Source organism: Chlamydotis macqueenii, chromosome 20, assembly GCF_036417535.1.
Source record: "Chlamydotis macqueenii isolate bChlMac1 chromosome 20, bChlMac1.mat, whole genome shotgun sequence".
In the NCBI taxonomy this organism is placed as follows: domain Eukaryota; kingdom Metazoa; phylum Chordata; class Aves; order Otidiformes; family Otididae; genus Chlamydotis; species Chlamydotis macqueenii.
The window spans coordinates 7,979,550-7,993,906 of NC_141575.1; the positions used below are offsets into that span (position 1 = coordinate 7,979,550).

General features: G+C 50.1%; 1 protein-coding gene across 1 annotated transcript in view; it reads left to right on the forward strand.

The window, feature by feature from the left end:
* The first annotated feature begins 1,954 nt into the window (after nucleotides 1-1,954).
* The window catches only part of BRINP1 (BMP/retinoic acid inducible neural specific 1), an 85,478-nt gene continuing 73,075 nt past the window's right edge, over nucleotides 1,955-14,357 (forward strand). The window contains exon 1 of the mRNA XM_086763690.1: nucleotides 1,955-2,179. The gene's annotated coding sequence lies outside the window, so the exon portion shown is untranslated. The remainder of the gene's footprint in view (nucleotides 2,180-14,357) is intronic.

Here is a 14,357-nt window from a genome sequence, read left to right on the forward strand (position 1 = left end):
ATGCTTATTTCCAGGGAGGACAACAGTCCCAAGAGTTTGTTGACTTTGACTTTCTGGAAGAAGGTGTACTTTGTAGAGAATATTTGAGTTGTTCTCTAGGTCTGTGAGACCTTTGGGTGCCTGAAGAGTATAATCTCATCTGTTTTCTCTCACTCCCTCTTCACAGGAATATGAAATATCAGGCTGGGTGGTGCCAGGTCCTGCTAGACCCAATCACACAATAGCCTTCCTGGACGCAGTGAGGAAAGACACTCAGTATTGTAGCATTAGTTGAATCAGCAAATCCCATATGACTACAGTCCTTGATCATGGAGCCTTTGCTTTGATTTAAAAAAAAACCTCATGTAGGACAGAGGGATTCCTCTTCTATTTCTGGCAAATGCCAAGAACACCAATGAAAGAACAGACTACTGTTCTCAAACACCATTTTGTTTTTCTAAATAAGTGCTTTGCACTTGTTTATATGTTCTTTATAAGACCTGATCCCTCAAGCTTCTCTGCTGTGGTGTAAGCCATTTCTCTGTGGCCTTGTACCAGGGGAATCTGCGAGAATCATTTCAGCCTTTTATTTAAGCCAATGTGACAGAATCAGGGGTGGCTTACCAGGAAGTGTGCTTTGCGGCTGAACAGTCACTTGGAAAAAAAAGTAAAACTCAGGAGCTTTGGGTACACTGTAACTGAGATAAGCTAAGCTTCAGCTCTGTCAGAAGAGCTTGGAGTTTAACCAAACAGCTTCTAATTCTGCTTAGGAAAGATTTGCTGAAGATTTAGCTTGAGACAATGTTCTGTAGCCACAGGGGATGGGTGAGGGAAGGACAGAGTGTCCTTGCAGGCCAGAGAAGGGGGATGGAAGGAGGGTGTCTCCCATTGGCCTCCCTGCCCTGTATACCCTGCAGAAGGTGGCTGAATTTTTCTCCATCTGTCAGCACACCACAGCTAGCGACTGGCTTGTCTGAGGGGTCCCCGAGCTGGAAACCTCACACGACGGCAGAAATTATTAAACACTCTTTCTATACAGGGTTGTGTTTGCTGAGCTGCTGAGATTTCTCAGGGTGGGTCATGCCCTTGAGGCAGCCCCATCTCCATTCTCCATCCCACACCTTCCCGGAGCTCAGTGAGTGGGAGTCTCCCCGGCCTTGCTGGGCGGACCCAGCCGGGCTGGGAGGCTCGGGGAGGCGGCTGGGCTCGGCTCGGCTCGGTCGGGCTCGGCCCAGTCCGGTTCTCCCGCAGCGGCCGGCCGGCGCAGGCAGAGCCGAGCCCGGCGCTGTCCGCGGTGCTGAACCGCGCCCGCACGGCGGGGCTGGGGCGGGGGGGCGCGGCAGCTCCTTCCGCCCCTTCCCCATGTGGAGTAGGGGCTGGGGGACAGCCTGCTCCCCCGCCACCCACCCCAGTAGCTCCCTGCTCGGCGGATCGAGCCCCGTGCTGCGTGGCTTCGGCCAGAAGAAAATCGGGGTGGGGGGGAAAAATACATTAAATGGATAGGGGCTGCCTGGAATCGCTGCCTCCCCTTCAAATCCCAGGGGCAGACAAGTTTAAATCCCCCCACAGCCCCGTCCAGCGGCCCTTCTCGGTCTCATCTTTCCTTCTCATGGCCCAGGCTCCTGCCGGCCGGAGCTTAAGTCCCTCCTTTTTGCCCCCTCCCCCTTCCCTAATTATGTACAAAACACTTCTTAGAATAAAATGGCCAGGCTGGGCTCCTCCCTGCTTTCCTCTTCCCCATTCATCCTCTCCAGACCGCTCCAAGCCCCTCCCCCGGTGGCAAGCCCAGCCTCTCGCTTCCCTCCTGGAGCCCTTTTCATTTTTATTTCTAACCCCCTCTCCATTCTCCCTGCTGCCTCTGCTCCTTCCCCCGATGGCTACGAATTGAGCAGCAGAAGAGAGGGGGGGCGCAGGAATAAGGGAAGGGGGGAGGAAAGGCAAGAAAAAAGAAAAAAGGGGGAAAAAGGAATTTTATTTTTTTTTTTGCCTCTGTCCTTAATGCCCGCGATCTGGATCAAGGAAGGGGATTTTCTGTCTGAGCATGAAAAGGACTGCTAAAGCCCCAGGATTTTCACGCCTGCATTATCAGCCCAGCACCCAGTATGCGAGCTGGACAGAGAAGCTCTCCCACAAGTTCCTACCGAGCCGAATAAAACCCACGGGCGACCAGGTCTCCCCCGGAGAGGGACATTAGCATCAGGTAAGGAGAGGGCTGCGACCGTGCCCCTACCCCGGGCTCCCCTGGTCCCACCTGGGCCGCGTTGTGTAACGCACCCCGCGGCCCCTCTCCGCCGCACGCGTCTGCCTCCGCCTTGCACCCCCCACCCTGGGCAGCGCGGAGTTATTTGGGGGGGGGGGGCTGAGTGGCAGAAGTCCTGCAGCTCGGTTGGCGATTGCGTGTGTGGGGCTGAGATCCGCCGGTAGTGGGAAGACTGGTTCTTACTGGGGAAGGGCGCAGCCCCCCCGCAGGATGCTCGGCAATAGGGGTTCAGCCCCGGGTGGGGGTGGGAGGTAGCCAGGCTCCATCTGTATTCCGGAGTATCGATACATCCCGACTGGAGGGCGGGGGGGGGGCACACCGTCCCCAAGGAGATGGTGTCATCTCCACTTAATCCGCTGCTCCGTTTTCGCGAGTGACAAGCAAATCGCGGAGGAAAAGGAAAGTCTGTCGCCTTGAATCCCACACTGGGCTGATTGCCTCCACTCCTCGTGGGGAGGGCAGCGATGGCGAGGGGGCTGCATCCCACCACGCAGGAGATTGGTTTTCCTTGGCTCAGCTCTCAGTGCTGCTGGTGAGGCCGGTGTGCAGCATAACTTTGCCTTTTCCAGTCCGTGGGGAACAGGGGGACAGAGGGCATCTCCACGCCATTGCATCATCCCCGAGGTCCAGCACAGCTTGGGTCTTAACACCCAGCGATGACCCTCCAGAGAGCAGGGCTGTGGGTGTGAGTGCGTGTTTTGGCTTTGAAAAGTCGTGTCTGTGTGTCGTGTTGCCCACCCACCCCCCCCCCCCACCGTGCTTTTACTTGGGAATGGGGAAGGGGGGGGGTGTCACTTCTTGGATGCAGTCTCGTCTTCACGGAGAGAAACGAGCAGCAGATGAAATGCTGGCAGGCTTCGTGGCTGGGTTTAGCCTCGTGATTGACATCTGCACTAGGTAGGACAGAAGGGTCCTTCATGCTTTACTCTGGCTGCTCATCTGGGTGCATAATAATAATTTGTTAATGGCAGCAAAGCTGCTTTCCCGAGAGTTGTAGAGAAGTATTTGGGGGATGGTGAGAGGAGGAGGGGGGGTAGTGAGCAAAGAGGAGATGAGGCTTTGGTGTAAGAAACATGAAAGGATTTTTATTTTTTTTTTTTAATTCCTTGTAAAGGAAAAAAGATTGATCAGATCTGCTTGTGAGAGACAGACACACAGACCCGGGCTCTCTCCCTCCCACACGCCACACAGACAAGCAGTCGTGGTCTCCCTTGCATGCATGCATGTACACGCTAAGCACACAAAACACGCTGCCGAAATCACACAGTCCACCCCACGCTTCAATCCGTGATTTCGGTCTCGCACGAATGCAAGCACCTACTCCAGCGACGCGGCCCCGCAGCTCCCCCGCACTCAGGCACAGACTTCATCGACAGACGGACACACGTGCAGAAATAACCGCGCTGATATTCTCCGTGTGCGAACCAAACGTTCAGACATTCCCCACGAGCACACGCACGCAGTCTCCTCCGCGGGTCTCTCGGCGGGCGGTTTGCTCCTCCAGCGCTGCCTTCTCCCGTGCAGCCACTTCCAGGCATTGATTTGGGGTTTGTCTGACTCCAGAGCCCTTTGCGACTCAGCAGAAAAAGCTCGCTGCGTGTTGCGTGTCTGCGTTTGTTTTACTGCTCTTCGCATTCTCCCAGGGCCCGGTGGTGATTTCACTGGCAAGCAGGGGGCCGGGGGTTGGCTGGGGGGAGCAGCTGCAGGCCAGTGCCCGTCACCCCTTTTCTGATGAGGGGGCTGTGAGTCTGGGGAGTGCGCTGCTGGAGTCACGCAGCTTTTTGCCGGCTGTGAGTGTGTATGTGAGCAAAAAGCCCAAATGCAGCTACAGCCAAAATGAATGCAGTGTCGGGCACCGCTTCAGAGCAAAACCCTGCCAGCCTTTGAGCGTGGATACTACGGTGCCTTTGCGAGCTCCCTCGATCCAAAATGGCACAGTACGTGCCGGGGGGGTGATGTCAGTGGTGTTAGATGTATTTAATCAGCATCCCCCTCTGACCTTCCTCCCTTTCCTCTCTTTCAATCAGGCCTAGTGGGGAGGCCGTGCAACCCTCCAAGAGTGGGAATGTCGTGAGGCTGACTAAAGTCCATCTTAAAACTTTGGAGAGGAGGAACATACAGTGAATTGCCTTGCTATAGGGAAAAGGTGTTCCAAAAGAGGTGCCAGCGAGTGAATCCACATCCCTCCTCACCTCTGCTGTTTACTACCTAGGTAGGATGTGTAAGGCCAATGCTAAAGGCTACGTGGGAACGGGTCTGCCGGCAGCCAGTGATCGCTGTTGTCTGTGCAACAGAAACAGTTCAAAGCCAGATCCTGCCGCCTCTGCTCGGCCCCGCTGCCTTCTGTGCGTGCGCTGCTCGGGAAAGCGCTGCAGACAGCCACTCCATCGAGAACCGGTGCATCCCTATACGGCTCCCTGCTCGCCTCCAGAAATGGATGATGGTTTCCAGAGTTTATCCAGGCCTCTCTGCACGCAGTGTTTACAGCTGATACAAAGACGTTAGGAAGGCAGGAAAAAATTATTAAAAAAAAAAAAAAATTAAAAATCGTTAAAGAGCAGAAATGAGGGTGAAGAGCCCCACAGGCACCCCGAGGCGTGGCATTCGGGGGGCTCTCGGCCACGGATCCCCCGTCCGCGCCGTTCCGCGTCCGGCTGCGCCAGCGCCGAGCCCTCGGCGGCGGCAGGGCGGGTGGCGCCGCCGTGCGCCAGGAGGGGGCGCTGTGGCTCCACGCAGCGGCGTGGAGGGGGGGGCTCGGTCCCCCCTCGCCTGCCCCGGCCTCGCCGCGCTGGAGCCAAGCGCTACCAAAAACGAGGGGGGGCGGGAGGGAGAAGGGGACATGAGCGCTAAATAACAACCGGGCTCTCTTCTCCCGGGAGCCCAGGTGCAGCTGAATGGGGCCGGGCCGGATCCTCGCCGGCTGCAAACCCGCTGGTGCGTAGGGGAGTTGCGCTGACGGTCCGGCCCCCCAAACACGCAGCGATCTTTTACCCGGTGATGAAATGCAGCTACTTTTGGGACAGAGCCCAGCTGCTTTTCCGTGCCAGCGAATACTACAGGGGAAGTGAAAAATCACTTCGTGCGTTGGAAGTGCAGAGATGAACTTGGTGAGGCAGAATATAAATTACCCGGAGTTCGGTAGCTCGTGCCCTGTGGGTTGATTTACACCATCCCGCCTGCAAAAGTATCACGGGATTTTTTTAACAACCGTAAGGACCTTGGCCCATTTCCCTCCAGGCCATGCGGAGCAGCCCCCCGGAAAGGGAGAATTTCTGTGCACAGAGGTATCTGACATGTAAACAGACCCATGGACCATGGTCTAATCCTGCGGTTCTTTCTCTTGCCTGGAAGATGGCTGCTGCTGGAGCGGGATGCTGACTTACCCAATGGTGCTGAGCTGGGTCAGGGAACAGCATCTCCTCCCAGCTATGTGAGGTACCCCAGAGCGTTCTTGGATGCCGGGGAGGTTTTTCCTTGCTTGCTGTGTCTCTACACCACCGTATCCAGCTGACCTGCTGGGACTGGAGCTCGGTTGGCCAGGGCTGCAGCAGGCTGTGGCTTGTCATCGGTGTGGAAAAGGGAAACGTTATCAAGCAGAGAGGCCTGGGGAGGGAAACTGGATATATCTACTGGGTTCTTCCGACTGGAGAGAGTCAAACATGGGCAGAGCTGGATTAGACAAATGAGGTGACATTCAGCAGGGTTCGAGTGTAGGGTAGCTGTTGCTGACTTGACAGGCTGAGCTGTAGTGTTTCAGGGAAGAAAAACGGCTAGGGCTACTGGGAGGGAGGAGCAGGAGAAAGAGCAGAAATCAGAGGAGCAGCTGATTTAGACTGAGCTGAAGAAAATTGAAGGACTCAAGTTTACTTTAGGGATTCTGGATCAAATCCTCGGTGAAGTTGGGCTAAATTGGGCATAAACATGTCATTTTGAAAAGGAGCTAAGAGTCAGGCCCAGGATTCCCACTGTGGTTGGGCTGGGGAGTTTGATACAACACGTCTGAACCTTTGCAGCCTCCCGTTCCGTGAACTGTTTTCTCACAGCCTTGAGGCAGGACCTGCAAAGCAGCATCACAAGAGAGAGAGAAAGACGCTTATTTATTTTTTGCTATTTGTTCTTCTGAAGTCATGTGCTCTACATCCATTTTATTGTTGCCTACAAGGCGCAGCTGACAGAGCTCAGCTAAGCACAACGCTGTTGCTGTGTTGGCTGACGGGCCCGCGTAAAGCTTAGTGCTGGGTGAGAGCGGTACCCATGCTGGCACTGATGCCCCCATGGCTCTGGTGTTGGCATGGCCCTAGGTGTTGATATAGCATTCCCCAAGGCTTGATCTCTCTCCTACACAATTCCCTGCTCCTGTTGCAGAAAAAGCACTCGTTGCGCTGCTGATGGATCACGTCTTACACTGGCAGTAGAAATAACAGTAAGTCAGAGCAGCAGCCACTGATCGGAGCAAATAATCTAAACCAGCCTCAAATGGTGGCCTCCAGAGGAGGACAGAGCGATTAGCCTTTGCTAGAAACATCCTGTTTCTTGTTCACTGTTTATATTGGTGATACAAATGCTGGGCAGAGGTAGAAACTCGGGTGCCAGGAGCACCAGTACGACTTTCAAGCCCTCAAACAAATTCTCTGTGTGTTAGCAGCGGGCACTGTTCAGTGGAGAATTGCCATCACACTGACATCGTTCCTCCCAGAGGTTCCCAAATTACAACAAAGCCCGCTCTGGGGTGACACGTACCAAGCAATAACACAAAAGCTGGCAAAGCAAGCTGTGAGAGGTTCTCACACGTGAGAGAAGCTCCAGAAAAAGCAATTTGCTCCAGGGCTTTTTGCTGGAAATCCAAACAGAACATAGGAGCAGAGGGACCTCTCTCACTCGCATCCATTCTCCCATACTACCCTGTTTCCAGCAGAGCAGCTCTAGTTCTTGCAGTCTCTTCATGCTTGGGACCCATCTCATGGCTATCCTGAGAGAAAGTGCACTCTTTCACCTGGTGTTTGTAGAAGATAAAGCCTGGAGCCTTATGACAGGTCTTCTTATAGCTTGGACTTTTATATTTTTGCATATTGCAGCCAAAATATGTTGTACAGCGAGTACCTGTGAAAAGCTTGGAACCGCTTGCCGTAAATCTTTACAGCCTGCCGAAGCCAGGGGAGATAACTGGCTTCATGGTGAGTGAGGATCTCCTTCTTAGGGGTTGATTTAGAGTGTGACTTAGAGCATGGCCTGCGCTCTAGGCTCTGCTGTGTCCATCATGATTTTGGATGCAGTTTTGGCCAGAAGTCCTGAGTCGGCACAAATGATCACATTTTGCCATCTCTCCGCCCTGCTGGAGCTGCGTATGAGGTTGTCAGATACATTGCTACCGTTGGAGACCTTTGCGGTGATTTATCCTTGCAGTTGTGGATGCTGACTTGCTAACTAGGCTGGAAGACGAGGAGGGTGAGCTTTAAACCATTGCCTTGTGCAGGCAGCGCCAGAAGAATAAATAAGACATTTGCTCAATAGTTCAGAGCAATAGTTAGAAAAGTACAGAGAAACTAAAACTAACCAAGGAAGGATGGAAGGCAATGAACTGCAACCTAGGGAGGAGTCTGATGATTCAGGGCAGACAGGAGAATCAGGATGAACAAGTGTGTGTCTTTAGCTGGACTTCTGGGACCAGTGGAATAAACAGCAGCGAGGCAGGCTACGAGTGCCGGAGCAGCCTGGCTGCTTTCAGCGTGTGACTGCTCTTCAAGCAGGTACAGATGGTGAGCGGGTAAGCGAAGCCCTCCGACATATGCTGGGGTACATATGTGGCTCTGGGTCCCTCCTGGCTCAGACCATCTCCTTGCTGAGAAGATGAGGATGCTAGAGTCATTCCAGGCACTTCTTCCAGTGCTCTGTACTGGGGAAGATTTGCAGTCAAAATCAAAGGTGTGTTTTAAGGGAGCTTAGGTGAGGTTGAAGAATGCTTGAGAAATACTGGGAAAGTCAAAGAAAAGAACTACCAAAGCCAGCATGTTTGTACTGAAATTGTGAACAGAGATAAAGCAGCAACGAGGATACATGTAACGTAGCCTTAAGACCAGCAGCTATTTCTAGAATTGCTTCTGTCATGTTGTCCAAATTCGGAGTTGCTTCTGCAAAACAACTCCAGGCTTTGCTGTCTTCTGCCTGGGAATGCTGATAATGTGTTTATCTGCCATTTCCACTCTCCTAAAAGAGAACTGTGAAGTATTTGAAAATGATGGTGGGTTGCTGTACCATATTTTAGGCCAGCGAAGAGATAAATCTAATCCAGGGGAAAGCCACCAGTTAGGATTCTCCCACAATATTTATATGGTGCTGGCTTACAGTAACCTAACAGTGGCGATTTGAGTTCCCTTAAGTATTTTGATACAATCCTTTTTGTGCAGTTAGAGATACATGTGTGTCAATCCTCTTACTTGCTTCTTGGAGGAGAAGAGCTGATCGTAAACCCAGTGATTGGAACTGGATGTGTGCTTGGGCTGTTTGCTAGTGATGTGGAGGAAGGAGTGATACGTTTTGGTGATGGAGCTTGGTCGGGCCTTCTTAAGACTGGGGAAAACTGAGAAGTGGTCTGACCAAAACAGTAGGACACTGGAAGGGATGGATGAGTGCTATCAGTCTGGAGACAATCTTTCAGCTGTTTGGCAACGTGCAAAGTCAGCAGTTGTCTCAGGACTGCCCTGTATGGTGTCACCAGGAAGCCTAGCTGTTCTGTGTACGGCTATTTCTTTATTAAGTGTTATTTCTGTGCTTTTGGTTTTCATTATGTTCTGCAGCAGTGAAATTAGTTATGAGTTGTGTGCAAAAGTATTTTGTCTGGGAATTTTTCGATGTGGTACCACGTAATTTCCTTGGGTGTCTCAAACTTTCTGCAGGATGAGCAGTGAGTAACCATTTCTCGTTGTCCATCCCTGCCTGTTTGTGACTGGACAGACTTCAGTTCATACCCCTTATCCAAAGGACATGCGGGCCCCACTTCTGCAGGATATTTAGATTAGATATCGGGAAAAAAATTTTTACGCTGAGGGTGGTGGAGCACTGTCCCAGGTTGCCCAGAGAGGTGGTGGATGCCCCATCCCTGGAAACATTCAAGGCCAGGTTGGACGGGGCTCTGAGCAACCTGATCTGGTTGGAGATGTCCCTGCTCCTTGCAGGGGGGTTGCACTGGATGGGCTTTGAAGGTCCCTTCCCACCCAAACCATTCTATGATTCTATATGTAACCAAGTGCTTAAATATTGCTCAAAGAATATCAAATACAGGCTTGCTTTCCAACGTGTGCTGAAGTGTCCCTGACCCAGTGCAATCACGTCTGCAAGGGGCCTCATCCTGCAATCTGAATCGCACAGACAAATTTTTAATTACGATCCCATGGACATAATGAAACCTATTTCCAGGATCAAAGTCTGAGCAACATGCTGAGTGCGGAGTGAATCATGTTTACGATCTGCCGGAGTTCAGCTGCTTTGTTCCAAAATGCTGGTCAGGAAGGCAGAAGAAATATTCCCTGGGATGTTATAAAGACCAACATATCATCAGAGGGAGAATCAATGGAGATTGATGGCAAATTAGATGGATACTTGAGACATTAAAAGGAAGGATGGAAAATAGAAGTGGAATTATAATTGAACCATATTAATATACTTTAAATTGCTTTACAAATATTAACAAGTTACAAGAGGAAAGCCTAGAAATAATAGTTTATTTAGTCTGTGAAGGCTAGGAGTAAGAAGGGACATTTGGGTTCCAGTACAAAAGTATATGAAGGTTAGAATGAAAAGTGATCAGAAACATTTTAATGCTTTGATGATACAAGAACAAGGGGACACATCAAAATTAAAGGGTACAACTTTTAAAGCAAATTAAAAGGAAATAGTCCTTTCTTCAGCCTATAGTGAAGCTGCACAATTCCCTGCTGCAGGATGTTGCCGAGATGAAAGTCTGGGTGGATTTGAAGTGTAAAAGGCTCCATAACTTTGTAGCAATTAATAGCATTTGCAGCTTTGCAATCTAGGACAATGGTAATCAGATCTCCTGCTTCAAAGCAAAAGCTGACCATCTTCTGGGGTCAGGAAGGACATCTCTCTGCATAGAAAGAATGTAATATGGTTGGCCAGGTAATACGACTGGGTAGGGTCGATCCTGCTGGAAGCTAAGTCAGCGAGAGATTAGCAAATTGCTTCCGTGGGTGCTGGATTAAGGTATTATAAAAAGGTTTTCATCAATGCCAGACAGAATATCAACCCAACAATCTCCTCTTCTTTGTCAACTCCCACAAAAGTAATTTCACTGATTACAGTAGAAATTGAAGTAGGACATGAAATGGGAGGTTATAAGCAGCTGCAATGACCCCGTGCTGCACATCTCTGTTTCCTCTGTCGCCGACGTTACCTGCGGGGCGGTGCAGAGTGCGGATGAGCTGGGACTCTCCCAGTGCTCGATACCGTGCCAATGCCAGCTCCCTGCCCTCGAGGGCCTGCAATCCAGGCAGAGAAGGAGGGAAAGACACAGGGAATGTTGTCACCTCTGCTCGGTGCCGGAGAAAGTGCAGCATGAGGCCCAGGGATCCATCCAAATCCTGTTAGAGCCAGTGGAAACATTTCAGTTTGCGGGAACAGGAGCTTGTGCTTGGCTGTGACAGATTTTGAAAGTAGGCAGTGGCAAGGTAACGGAACATTGTAGAAAACAGGGCCTTAAATATTGCAGCGGGATATGTTGAACACTTGGAAAATCAGCCTCCAAAGTGTTTGTATAATGTCACCCTAAAGAATTTGCCCAAGCTTATGCAGGAAGGCTGCAGCAGAGAAAAAAAGCCTTTTTGCAGCTAGAGATTTAACCGAACTGGCCTGGTAGGAGTGACAGGGTGGAGGGAGATCAGTTAAGGAGCCTGTTAGGGTGCCATGCCCTCTCCCCATGTCTTCTCTCCAGTGCCACAGCCCCATGCACCCGCGGGTCCCCAGGTGCCTCCCCAAGACAGGTCCGTCCTCTCTGCTGCGTCCTGCCTGCAATGTTGACCATCACTGGGCCATGTTGGTGGGAGGAAGGAGAAACCTGCCTTTCTCCATACTCTTCCTCTCCTATCAGCCCTTTTTTTTCCCCCATTGCCATAGACAGGGGTTTGGGCAAATAGAGAGCAGGCTGTCGTGTACAAACACAGGGGAAAGCATATACTCCAGAGGGAATAAAGCTCTGAGATGTGTGACTGGGGCTGGGAGGAACACAAAGTTCACTGGCAAGGCAAGCGCCAATGTTGAGACAAATTGCCACATCGGGGCGAGTGATTCCTTTCCTCCCTGGGTTGCAAATAAGAGCGAGATGGGATGGACGGGTGCAAATCTGCCGATGAGGTGTTGTGTAGGTGCCATGATTACCGTGCGTATAGGCTTGTGTGGACAGGGGAGCTTTCGTTCTGCAAAATGCATGAGAAAGATGCACGCAAAAAAAATAACTAGGAGGTAGGATAGCAGTTTACCTGCATTATTGGAAAATTGATTTCTGATGGAAGAAACAGAGAAGGGAGGGGGAGTAACATTTTATAGATGGCAAGAATGGGGAGCAGAGCCTTAAAATGGCAGTTGTGAGTTAGTGTTCTTGAAGGATTGGTTCAAATGTGATTGCAGAGACCGGTGCTGGTTTCTGATTTCCAACCATCTGCATTTAAAAAAAGAGAGAGAGAGACCAGCAGACTGGCCTCAGTGAAATTCTGCTGGATTTCCCCCAGGGAATCAGAATTCTCCCTGCTCTCCAAGTACCTGGAAGACTTCAAACACTGACAAGGCTGAAAGGTGAGGCGAGGGTCGAAAGGGAGGACGGCGGGCGGGAATAAGCAGATTGTAGACTAGGCTGGATAATTCAGGCATCTGTAATAAAACCGCGTGGTGACAGATAGTGAATAAAAGACTACGGGTATATTATGGTTTACGGAGCACAGGACGGATGTGTCTCTAAGGAGACTGCGAGAAGGAGTGGAAGGGAGCAGCGGACCGGGAGCAGCGGCTGTTTTGGGATGCAACAGCACTGTGTGAATAAAGCAGCACCACGGCAAGACAGTTCAATCCCAGTGCTGTCACCGACGTGTTGTGTACGACCTTGGGCAGGTCACTTAGGCTGATGTCTTCCAGAAGAGCTTTTTAAACGCGTGTCTTTCCACGCCTAGGAGCTGCATTTCTTACAGTCGGTTCTGCGCTTCCGAGCCCTCCAGCTCACATAGTCGATGCGAACCACTCGGGGAAATCAGCCACAAGTTTGGCATGAGGAAAAATCTCGATTTTTTAATTTTTTTTTTTTTTTTTTTTTAAAGAATTCAGCAACCTGTGTCCTTAGGAAATGTAGCCCCCCGAAGACTGATATTTAGCACTGCCAAGTCTTTAAATTTTCAATACTGGGCAAAAGCAGCCCTGGATTGCATCTATCTCCCCTCTACCCCAGCAAAATGGCTCCGTGTTTAGAAATCTGACCTGAATTAATTTCTCTTCTCGTTGCCTAAGACCACTAATGAAGTTGGCCTTTTACTGGCATAGATGAGGGAAGAATATGCTAATTGTATCTTTCCCTCCCTTGCACACAGATATGGGCCTTTATCTTACACAGCGCGCACAGTGAAGTGTGCAGATGTACACGTGCACTCACACGAGCACACACACGCACATTGTGCTTTAAGAAGCCTGAATAAAAACTGGTGTTTCCATGCAGCATATTAGTTTTTTTACCAACTTCAGCATTTGCAGAAAACAGCAATTAATGATAAAGCTGCTTACATTAAAAAGAAGAGAAAAAGAGGCTGATAAATCCTTCCTACCAGTGGGTTCTCCTGCGGTGCTTCTCATTACTTTGTTTTCAAGTTTGAAGACAGAAATTCTGTCCATGGCATTTTTTTTTTTTTCTCCTCACTGCTGCTCCTCCAAGGGAGCCTTGAGACGAGTGAAGTACAGTCCCCTCAGCTCTGCTGCCCTTGTGCAGCCTTACTGCTTGTCTGCATGTCTCCACAAAAAAAGATCTGGAGATGGGAAAAGGAAATCAACAGGAGAGCGGAGATACACTCTGTATTTTATTTTTGTAATTTTAAATTCCAGGCTCTTGAAAGGATGTGAGGGCTGATTTCCAGCTCCATAAAGCAGTGTTTTTGTATTAAGGTGCTCAGGATGGATATTGCATGCACATACAGATTGTTTGCACATACTGTGTCTTCTGGGACAGTGCAGAAGGACTGCGGGAGATGTCAATAAGCCTTCAGAGGGTTTGTGCTTGCTCATATTGCCCACAACTGATAATAAAGGATAATATACCCAGAACTGTATTTTTTTCTTAGTGGAAGCTTTGTTTTCTCCTGAAGAAACCTCAAAACCAACTACAAGTGCAGTGTGTATGGTTAAGGAACCCAGGAGCCAAGTTCTTTGACAATGTAGAAACACCCAGAGATATTTAGATACCTAACTTCTATATACGTGCCTAAATTTCATTAAATCCACTGGATGCAGGGAGCTAAGCAGGTGATGCTTCCCTAAATTCCACGGGGACTGAGATTGTCAGTGAGTGGCTGTGCCAGGGTCCTATGCTGGAGAGATCGGACACAGGAACGGATGCCTGAGGAGCAGGATCCTCGGTACCTGCTGTTCCCATCCCTGTGGGCCTGCGTCTCGTTCAGAGCGCACTTCGGTGGTTTGAATCGGGGATGGCTGCTTGTAGGGAGCTTTCTCCTTAATATCAGATGTGCTTGGACATCACACGTTCCAATTTTCTGCAGGGATCTCATGCCTGTTTGGTTACATGTTAGAGACAGCGGTGCTTCAAAAAAGAAAGGAGAGTCAAGGGAAGTGAAAAGAAAGAATTCTGAGACATAGAGGGTAAAAAGGGATGCTCTGACTGTCTTAAAATAAAACAGCAGTAGATGGCAATTTCTAATGGAAAAAGTAAATCCAGTCTCAGATTATTTCCTGGGAACTTTTCTCTTGTTTTTGATACGAGGATTTGCTAATTTATTTTTCTGTAAATCTGATTATTTTATTTTAAGTTTTCTGCTGAATGCAGGTTTAGACTAGAAGAGAGCAAAGGACTAGGAAAGTCATCAGCTTAAGAGACTCGCAGAAACTCAGCCGTGCTGAG